This window comes from Quercus suber, unplaced genomic scaffold (genome assembly GCF_002906115.3).
Source record: "Quercus suber isolate HL8 unplaced genomic scaffold, Cork oak 2.0 scaffold_456, whole genome shotgun sequence".
Taxonomy (NCBI): domain Eukaryota; kingdom Viridiplantae; phylum Streptophyta; class Magnoliopsida; order Fagales; family Fagaceae; genus Quercus; species Quercus suber.
Window position 1 is genome coordinate 138,970 of NW_027069907.1, and position 7,560 is coordinate 146,529.

The following is a 7,560-nucleotide window of genomic DNA, read 5'->3' on the forward strand; positions in this document are numbered from 1 at the left end:
TATTCTTCTTTATCTATCTCTTTGTTTCCAAAGAAAGAAAGACCAAGTTTTTGTTTTCGTTTTTTTTGTTTTTAACTTTCCAGTTTTGCTTGTGAAAAAGTTGTACCTGAGGACACTGGTTATGTTAATGGTAGCAGTGGTGACAAAAAATTGTTGAGTAATACACATATTCAAAAGGTGTTTGTGGCAGCAACAGTGGTGGTGGTGTTGAGTGGCTTTGAAGATTAAAGCAGTGGGATAAAAATGGCGCAGGTAGTGGTACCAACGAACACAACAAACGACACATTAGTCTGCTATGCACCAACCATGATAACAACAAATGGTATATGGCAAGGTGATAACCCTCTAGATTATTCTCTCCCTCTCTTCATACTGCAATTGACATTGATCGTCGTGACCACTCGGGCTCTGGTTTTCCTCCTCAAACCCTTTCGCCAACCTCGTGTTATCGCAGAAATTTTGGTACATCTTATATCTCGATCTTATCATATATATCGAACATATATATGAATTCCATTCCTGCTTTTTTCTCAGTTTCCCATCATTGTTATGTATAAAGTTTCAAGTTTCTACATGCAATTTCTTGGTCTTTTTGCAAATTTAAGAACTTTCCTATCAAAAAAATGTGTTTATTAATGCATATAATTCTTTTTTTGTTTTTGATAATTCAATATTTTTTTTTTTCATAGGATAATTCAATAGTTAATAATGGATGAGTGGGGATTTAAATTCTGGATATCTCTAATGAAAACATAAGACTTTTGGTGGCATCATATATAAATAATCATAAACTTTGGCATCTTATTTAATTAATTTGTTGTTGATATTGTACCAAAGGACAAACTAGAACACACAAACTATTGGGGATGAAACTAGGATTTGAACTTAGGGGGCCAAAGCATGAATCAGAAAAATTTCAGGTAACATATTTTATTAAAGAAAGAAAAATCATGGTAAACAAAAAATTGCACTCCATAAAATAGTGGGTCCCATACTTAAATTTATTGTTTAACTAATATTTTTTAAATACAGTTTTCAAAAAACTATATCCTATTTTCCTAATTTAAAACAGGATTTTGAAAACGGCTTAAGGGGTATTTTCAAGATACAAAAAATGTTTTTAATGACATAGTTGTAAATAAATTGAAAATAGTGGATCTCACATAATATTTTGAAAATAGTGGATCCCACATATTTGGCCAAAATCTTTTATCTCTTAAATTTAGGAGTTTATCTTTATTACAAAAAGAATTCTCACATTTCAAATTTGAAACTTTTCATTAAAAAATAAATAAATAAAACATAATGAACTCTATTCCCTTATCATTATCCACACAAAAAAGTAATGTACAGATTCTATGCGTTACTTTTTGTTAAAAAAAAATTTTTTAATTTCAAAAATAGAAATGGTCTCTCAAAAAATTATTTTTATTTTTTATATTCTGAAAATTGTTCTTAAAAGTGGGAGCCAAACACATATAATATAAAAATTATTATCTGAAAACTAGTTTCAAGTTCAATTTTTTGAAAATTGTTTTTATACTATTTTGAAAACAAAAACAAAAATCCTCATACCAATTAGGCTCTAAACTTCTCTTTACTATAGTAGATTGTTTTTTTAGAAAAGTTTCCCCCTAGATTTTTTATGGTAACACTAGTTTGTTTCATTGATTTTCATAAGCCATCATATATTGTCTTATTTACTATTCTGATGTGCATGGCATTAATGTTTGTTTAACTAAGGACTATTTATAATAGATCTAATTAACAACTTGACTTTAAAACTTATTAATTCTATCAATAGAGTCTAAATTTTCCAACGAATCTAAATACTTTCTTTGACATGGTAGGCAAAATTTCTAGCAACCCATGCCTCCAATGCCCATTCACAAGAAAGACGTTATAATACAACAAAAGAGATCCTATACAATCTCCTCATCCATTTAACATAAAGGAGATGAAGAAGAGGAGGCATGTTTCTGTTTGAAGTTTTTTTTTTTTTTTTTTTTTGAGGGAATGTTTCTGTTTGAAGCTAAAAACAAATTTGTATGGGTTACTAGAGCATTAGAGCTGGCCGCAAGAAAACTTTCTGATCCTGATGTACAAATAAAGATCTCAGTTACTTCAGAAGTTGTTTTAGAGGTGAGTAAGATGAACTAGGCTATTAGCCCTTCATTTTCCTAGAGGCCACTGTCTCCAAACATATTATTAATTTGCCATTGATGTCTTTTTAGATTCAAAAAACATGCTTACATGGACCCAATATTGATACCATTTTATTATTCACCAATCCAAACAAGTCAATATTAGTAGTTGCAAGCAAAATTGTGAAACATTCTGGCCTCTAATTTTATTGTTAACCAAATCAAGTGAAGCAAAAAGCAAAGAGAAATCTCATTTGAAAATGACTACTAGTATGGCACATTCAAGTTAAATCAAAAATAAAAAAGAACCAAATATATTCAAGAATTTAGAGACTGAATTGGACAAACCAGACAAGTCAAAAAGGTAGAATATTATTTCCAACCTCCAAGTGCTGAGTTAAGTTTAAGATGTGATGTCCGCATCAAAGTGTCAAACTGACAGCAAAATATACCTTCTTTTAACCCATTGTCCTTCACATGCCTTTAGGAAACTAGGAAAGCTTTAGTATAAAAGTATAAAGCCACTGTCACCATAAATCCATCACTTTTTTGATCAAGCTCAGCGATTATAAAGCCACTAGGACTATCTTATATGCACTACTATTAAGTATTAACAGTTAAGAATAAAAGTTTAAATTATATGACTCCATGTTGAGAGGAAAAGATGGGAACTTCCACTCCGGCATTAAACCATAAAAGCAGACACAAGATCCACTATTGATGTCTTTGAACATTCGATCACAATATAATTACACATTTTCTAACTCCATTCAAGCAATTTTCAAATAGTATGCTAAGAACATGATTCCATCAACATTAGCATTAATTGTCAATTTAAAGTCTAGGACAAGGTTAAAATACTATAAGACTCAAAACTCAGAGCATGGCATCATATTAATAGGCGAAAAGAAGCCAACTCTTTTGTTAATATTATAATATAATCTCCTAACTTGTTGAAGTTCTTGACTTGGCATACTAGAATAAAATACTGAAGGCTTATTTTACCTATCCTAATATGCTTTTCTTCGTAGAAGCTTTGGAGCAGGTTTCTTTCTACGCTTCTGCAAAGCACATCCATTACTATTCTCATCTATTTTAAGCTTCTTTATTTCACTACTATCAACTGATTGGCCTTTCTTTTGACAATTTTGAGAAACGCATTCATTCTTCTTAGTTGGATTTTCATCTCGTGATTTGTCTCCACTATCTGTTTCACTGTCTGGATGGAGCTTTTGAGGACTTGCCAAGTTATCACTTGCGTGTACCATAGCTTTCTTTGACTTCCGTGTCTGAATTGGTTGCAAGTCAAGCTTCGTGCTGGCCTTTGATTTCCTTTTAGTAGCTGAAATTTCTTCTTTGTCCACAGTATCCTCAATTTCTTCTTTGTCCACAGTAACCTCAATTTTTTCTTGAATTGAAAGTGGAAATGCTTTAATTATGTATATCTGCATTAGTTATACAACATATTCATTATTTGGACTTTAAACCAAATAGCCAAAAATAAATGAATGAATAAATATGGAACGATATAGCACAAAAACAAACACAGAAATTGCATTTACACAACTTATAATTATGTTCACTTGAAATTTAAAATGGACAAAACTGAAATGGGAAATGCCGACTGAATATACTTCGCACAAACAATGAATGGGAACAATTAAGATCCTATATACATTTATATCACTTCATACATATTTAGTGCAGACATTGTCCACCATGAAAACAATTGGGATCAAACTGTGACAGGATCTACCTAATTATGACATGTATGAAAAAGAAAAAGAAAAAGAAAGTTACAGTAAAAGCACAACTCTAGATGGAAATTTGTAGCTTATGATGAGTTTCAGAATAACTCCATGGTATTCCACCAAAGTATCCATAGGATAGAATGAAATTAAAGTTGCTAGGATGCACCCATACAGAAACGGTAATACATCAACCCTTAAAAAATTTAGGATACAGAATGGCATAAATACTGTAATTAATTAATATTTAAAGAATTAAATCTTTTGTAAGTACATGTTATGCTAATTTTAGTTTAAAAGAAAAACAACAACAACAGATGCTGAAAATTATAAAATATGTCTAATTACTAACTGAAATGATATTAGGTTCATAGGGAGTGAATAAGAAAGAGGGAGAGAAAAATAAAAGAGTTAAAGAATTATCTTCCTGGCTATCCATATCAGATACATGTCCTGTAAGGATATGGCTGACAGTTTGAAGCATTTGTGCTTCCTAGTTGCTTTGGTGATGCAAGACAACGTAAAAGAATAGCACTAGGTCATGATTTGTCCTAACAGTAATTGGTTTAATTTTATTATTATTATTATTATTATTTAAACGTGAATAGAAGGGGAAAATAAAACAAACTCCACCACCTAAAACGTGATTTTCGGTTTTTTTTTTTTTTTGTTGTTGATGGAACGTGATTTTCGTTTGATTAAAAATTGTGCCATTTTTTTTTTTCTGAGAGAGTTTTAACTTATGATGTCCGCACCAAGACACCAATCAGTTTTTATTATAGGCGGGATTGAACCCCAGATCTCTTATATAACCATCAGAGATTTTACCAGTTAAACTAACTGGAACCCACGATTGTGCTATTCTTTTTCAAACCCCCTTATGTTATGAAAGTCTAGAATCTAGAACTATAATTTTACTTTTTTGATTAAGTTTTACTCATATGCTAATAAATATTTATGAAACTTTTTATGAGAAAATAAAAAAGGTAACTAATTTTTTTTGACAATTTTTCAATTTTTAATAAATTTTTTAAAAAAAAATTGATGATTTTGTATACACTAGACATACATTAACCCCGATCCTTTTAAATTTAACACATTTTTACTTCTTATTTTTACCTAAATTTGCTAAAAACGTAATTTATTATTTTAACAGTTATTTTTTCAAATACACTCACAAGTTACAATCAAGCTCTTTAGTTAATCTCTAATCTTAATCTAATTCTAAAAGAAAAAAAAGCTTATCTCTAATCTTTTTAAATATTCTTTTTTCCCCAACTATCAAATCAAATCAATATTTCTTTGTAGGTTCCAGTTAGTTTAATTGGTAAAGTCTTTGATAGTTGAATAAGAGATCTGAGATTCAATCCCTACCTACACCAAAAACTGATTGGTATCTTGGTTTAATGATAAAGAACTATCATCATAAGCAAACATCATAAGTTGAAACTTTCTATAAAAAAAATCTATATTTCTTTCTTTTTTTTCCTGCAAAATAGGAAACAAGAGTTCTAACTAAATACAAACCCTTAAATTTAAAAATAAAAATAATAAAGTCCACTAAAGAAAAATATATATAGTTTATATATTCAAGCTTATTTAATGGATTTCAAAATTATATTTTCTATGTGTACGAAAAAATTTAATAAATATAATTTTAGCCAAAAACAAATGATTTTCTTGTCTTTTATTATGTGCATAAATATGAAATTTGATAATTAAGATTATTATTAATAAACATTTATTATTATTGTGTTTGTATATGAAATATTAAATATGAATTTTGATAATTATTGTAGTTATTAATAGGTATTTAATCTTTATTATGATTGTGTTTTTTATATGGAACTACTAAATATATATAATTATGGTAATTATTAATATGTATTTATTGTGGTTGTATTTCTATATGGAACTATCTATTATATTTGTAGGGGTAGGATTTCTGACCCAAGCTCAAAACAATAAATTTGTAGAGAGTGGATGATAGAGCTAGGTTAACTGTGGAGCTCACAACGGTTGATCACAACATCAATGTATAAACCATCATAAAAATACACGTAAAGATCAAATAAACTGAAGTCCGAAGAAACTTATAATAAATTGAATACTAGTTACAATTCTTAGGGCTACAGTTAAACTTTTCTTTTTTCTCTTCTCCCTCTTTCATATTAGGAGCCCTTCTTCCTTATATAGCATCCTCCCCCATCATCCCCATCGTTCACTTGTTCTTCGTTTAGGTCCCTACTTTAGTGCATGTTATGTCATGTATCTTTCTCAACTTTTTGTGAGTAGCGGTAGCTGAGATTATAATGTTCAGGGGTCTTCTTCACATAAATGCGGTTAGAAAAGTTGCTGTAGTGCATTTAATACGGCGGTTGCAGCTTTTCCTTTTAGATATTTCTCCATCCTTCTTATCTCCAAGCGTGTCCAAAGCTTATCTAGACTGCTGAAGTCATTAGTAAACTCATTCAAACTCCCAAGATATTTATATGACCAATAATCTTTACATCCGAGGAGAATGATCTCTTCGGAACACTGATGCTCTCTTCGGACGGATCTTCTTTGCTCCCAAATATCTTTCTTTCATGCGAAGTACCCCTTAACAATTTTAGCCTCTTCAGACATACAATAACTTTTACATCGAGCTTTAGGCCCACTACGTATGGTTGGGCTTTTCCCCCCACACTATTATATTAAGAAATTATGATGCTTCAAGATTTTAATTGATGGTTTAAATATAGAATAGAGTTTAAACTCAATTAAAGAAAATATATATTAAAAAAACTAACGTGTAAAATTGTGAGGTTTCAAAAACCTATATAACAAAATATCACGAGGTCAACTATATTGTCTTCATGATCTTGTTTGTCATCTAAGCCAAATTAATAAGCATGTCATTTCTTTCTCAAAAAGAAAAAAAAGCATGTCACTAATCTCGTAGAGTCCATAAATCAATCTCTCACTACTAGCTAGTAGGTACAATTGGATTGCCACCCTGAGAATCTTGTTCCCAAGTGTATACCTACAAGGCATTTCCAAGGAAGAGTTAATGGTTTTTTCTCCAAATTTTAGATAACTAGCCTTGAAATTTCTTCTAAGGTGTCCATGAGTTGGGTTGGAGGGTATTTTCAACCCAACCCATATACAACCATCATATTGACAATAATTGTGTGGCTTATGCTGATACATCATGGATGTTAGGTAAAACAAACTCTATCTAGACTAGCAAATGATAAGAGATTCTAGCTCTTCTAGTTAAAACATGTGCTAAACCATAACATTGCTTGCAAGTGTGAGAGAGAGACTAGCTAGAATGCCATAGCGGAAACCAGAATATCTTAGATGATATGAGTGAAATGGGAAAGGTGTGCCTTCTTATTTCCTTTGATAGTATTGATTTATTGTCTTTGAACTAGCCTCAAAGATCTTATTGTCAAATTCCCCAATCTTTGACTTAACTATTTCACTTCCTATTCACGAGACATCTTGAAAACCCTATGTATAGATGTACCAATATTGTAACGGATTGAACTTAAAATTTTCAAGTTTACATCACGGTCCAAATCAATGAACATTCCATTTGCTATCTCCTGGGGGTTGATACTTGAAACAAATCAATTTCAAACGATGATGATTAATTTTTTTTTTTTTAATTTTTTTTTCTT